We start from the raw sequence: 3,899 nt of genomic DNA on the forward strand, positions 1-3,899 counted from the left end.
AAAAAAATGCAGTCTGCTACTTCACTAATAAAACTAGGACAAAGGTCATCCCGACTGAAATATGTGAAACACTCACTTTTATTCATTTCAAGCATTTTAAAACTCTAAATTTGGACTTGAATAAAGACATTTCATAGAAAAACAATTATTTTTTATTTATTTTTTTAATCTTTATAACTTTTAATAGTTTACAGCCACAGTGGCAGCTTTTATATGTGTACATGCATTTAAATACAGTTTCGTACCATAAATAGCCATGTGGAAAAATATCTGCCTCTAGGCAAAAAAAAAAAAAAAAAAAAAATCTTTGCCACTACATAAATACCTTTAAGTAATACTGAAAATAGATGTGAGGTAATTTTTTTTATCTAAAGTGACCATAGCCTATATTAAGACATATTCACTGTAACAATTCAAGTTTTAAAATCCTTGTTTTATAACTTGAAAATGTGTCTTTTTTGAAAAACATCTTAACATTTATTGCTATTATACATTTATTTGGTAGGAAACAGGGATGTTTGATGTCTTGCAACAGGGATGTTTGATGTCTTGCAATGATAAAATGATCATATTCAATAGAAAATTATCTCACATTCTGCATAACTTCTGAACATTCTATAAGACAATTACAGAAGTGAAAAACCAATTTGTAGATATCTGAATGAGTACGACCATTTAATATATGTGAATAAAGGCATTTCAGAACATTTTAATGTACACTACACTTTCCGATAGTAAGATTTTAGGTTAAAATAAGACTATACTTTAAAAAGTTGACCATTTTGAAAAAATCATATCACTGTTGGCAATGCCATTTTCATACTTGAGATGCTAGTCCAACATATTGCTTATCCATTTGCTTCTGTTTGATTTTATTGTTATTACATTCATGATAATGCTAAAATACACACACACACAATTACTTGGGTTTTTTTTTTTTTTTAAATAAAAAGCCCAAAGAAAAATGCTGACAACGTTCAGTTGAAATTTTGAAACTGGGTTTTATAATTCTGCCCACACACCAAAAGCTGAAATGGTCTATGAAGATGTAGTTTTTGAACTAATGAAGCAAGTAGTAAAACTGACAAAACCAAGTGAAAATTATACAAGGAAACACAATAATAAGTTAACAAATGAATTATATATAATACAGTTTTTCTTCGTGTTGACGACATCATTTAATCCTTTTTAATATTTTCCCTTCTCTTTTAAATAAATAAGCTTATTTGTTAATACTTTGTCTAACTCTAACTTTTATTCTGTTACCAATGTCAGTAATACTTTATTTTTCATTATTTCTCTTATAAAGTGACTTCTGAACTTGCTAGTTTGTTTAAACTATCACAAGGTCAGAAAACCAAACACTGCATATTCTCACTCACAAGTGGGAATTAAACAGTGACAACACTTGGACACAGGGCGGGGAACATCACACACAGGGGCCTGTCATGGGGTGGGGGGCGTGGGGAGGGATAGCATTAGGAGAAATACCTAATGTAAATGAGGAGTTAATGGGTGCAGCAAACCAACAGGGCACATGTATACATATGTAACAAACCTGCATGTTGTGCACATGTACCCTAGAACTTAAAGTATACTAAAAATAAATACGTAAATAAAATAAAAAATAAATACAAACATATTAATCATAAGTAAATGAAATATCTGATGATCTTATTATGTCTGGTAGTAATGTCATCTAAGTATTTAAATATTCATCGATATATTCCTTTGCTAAATTTTCTTTTATTTCTCTTTTATATTACACTTTTTTTAGAGAGCACAACTCCAAATCATCTTTTATTAATGTACAAAGGTCATATTTAGCAAAAGACACAAGGCAGGGAAGTGTCAGACCTGAGGCCTGAGCCCGTGCTGAGGGAGAAGGGGGCTCGGGGCATGTGGGAGAAGTGCTGGGAAGGGCTGAGTGGTGGGGGCCGCTGAAAGTTCCACTGGGCAACACTGTCAGCAGGTCATGGGTGGGACTCACGGGGACCTCGCTGCTAACTCTTGTTGCGTTGGCGGGGTAGAGTGGGGGGAAGGGAGGATCCTTAGTGCTGCCACCTGGAGTGAGAGCCGCCCCTTGGTTCCTGGAGGGCACCATCAAGGGACACAGGACAGGAAGCGCAGGATGGTTAGTGCAACTAGGGATGAGAGTCAGGGAGAAGCAGGTGCTCTGGAGTGGCCGGGAAAAGTCCAGACACAGAGGCTTAGGAGCTTCCTGTTAAGTGTGTGGGTCCTGCTCTGTCTCCGCCAGGCATTCTGACTAGGGATGGATGATCCCTCTCTTCAGGCGCTCCGTGGTGCTCTTGCTGCCAGCGAAGGTGGTCCGGATCCCTTTGCCCATCTCCCCTGTGGTTGACAGCAGTTCCGTGTGGGTGCTCTGGCAGCCCTGGGCGCCAGGTGGTTTCATGGCCTGCACGCAGCCGATGGAAGGCGGTCCAAAGTCGTTAAACAGCGATCTGAAAGGGACAGCGGCTCCTGGCACTGAACCCGACGGCGACAGGACGCTTCCTGTAGGGACCGGGGTGCCCAGCCCAGGGGTGCTGGAGCCGGGGTTGCTGCTGGGGGCAGGCGTGATGGGTTTGTAGGACATCCTCAACTTCTGGGCACTGTGGAGCCAGCAGGCCGCTCCTCGGGGGTTGGCTGCCTGGCTGCTCAGCCGAGATCTGATTTGCAAGCTGGCTGCACACCCCATACTAAATCTATGTTAAATTTTTTAACTGCAGTTTTTATTAATCTAAATACAGTTCAGATATTCTCGATGAAAATGTCACATTTGAGTTGAGACATATTAAAATGTAAAATACACAATGGATTTCAAAGATTTTGTAAGAAAAAAGAATGCAAACTATCTCTAGTAATTTTTACATTGATTACATGTTGCCACAGTATTTTGGATTTATTGAGTTAAAATATGCAATTATTTTTTTTAAAAATCTATGCTACATTTTTGTGAAAAAATTTAAATAAACTATGAAATTACTTCTTGGGATAGAAAAGGGGACATTATTAAATATTTACCTAAATTTTTTTCAAAAACGTATCTGTAACAAAAACATTTTCAAACAAAACAAAAGTATTTTAATTTTGAATAGGTAAAATAAACTTATTCCTGCTGAAATTCAATCCTGGTATGATTTCTTTTTTACGCATTTGAGGACTCTGTTTATAACCCAGATAAAACATAAAGCTTATGAAACTCCTCTGAGAATGTCGAACACAAATTACCTGTATAGATATCAGGGTGCAGATGATGCTGAGGCCGGGTTGGCTGAAGAAGAGCAGGATGAAGATGCTGTACTGGCACAGGGGCTGGCCCCAGGTCACCCGCCCTTCATGTACGTGGCGACGGTCACCTGGCTTACCAGCAAAGTGAACAACAGGTCGGTGGCGGCCAGCCGCATACCAGTGTGTAGAAGGCGGTCTCCTTCTGCCCCTCGCGCGACTTGCACAGCAGCACGATGGCCACCAGGTTGCCCACCACCCCGAAAATGGACGGGCCCAGGCTGTCCAGCAGATTGGGCTCCAGGTGAGGGATACATTGACCTGGGAAGGGGTTAACATGACGGTGGCTGGTGGTGTGCAGCCCTGGAGTGTGAAGCTGAGTCTGGGGTGATGGAAGAGAGACAAAGCCTCCATGAGTGAAATGACCACCTGCAGGATGTCAGAGCCACGCCCAGGAAACGGGATGCTAACATGACAAGGGAGGATCTCAGTCCCACTCTCTGGAATGCAACCACTTACCAACTGCAGCCACCCAAATCTCCAGGCTTGCTCTGCTCCTGCCAGCGGCACACCATTGCTGATCTTAATATGTATAAACTGAGCCTCACATTCCTCTTCCTCACCCACTCCCCGCCCCCGTCCCACGCCTATCTCACTCCGACAAGATCCAT

General features: G+C 40.8%; 1 pseudogene; it reads right to left on the reverse strand.

The window, feature by feature from the left end:
• Positions 1-2,266: 2,266 nt before the first annotated feature.
• On the reverse strand, positions 2,267-2,596 carry LOC112617591 (annotated as a pseudogene).
• Positions 2,597-3,899: the final 1,303 nt, after the last annotated feature.

Source organism: Theropithecus gelada, unplaced genomic scaffold (genome assembly GCF_003255815.1).
Source record: "Theropithecus gelada isolate Dixy unplaced genomic scaffold, Tgel_1.0 HiC_scaffold_2674, whole genome shotgun sequence".
Classification (NCBI taxonomy): domain Eukaryota; kingdom Metazoa; phylum Chordata; class Mammalia; order Primates; family Cercopithecidae; genus Theropithecus; species Theropithecus gelada.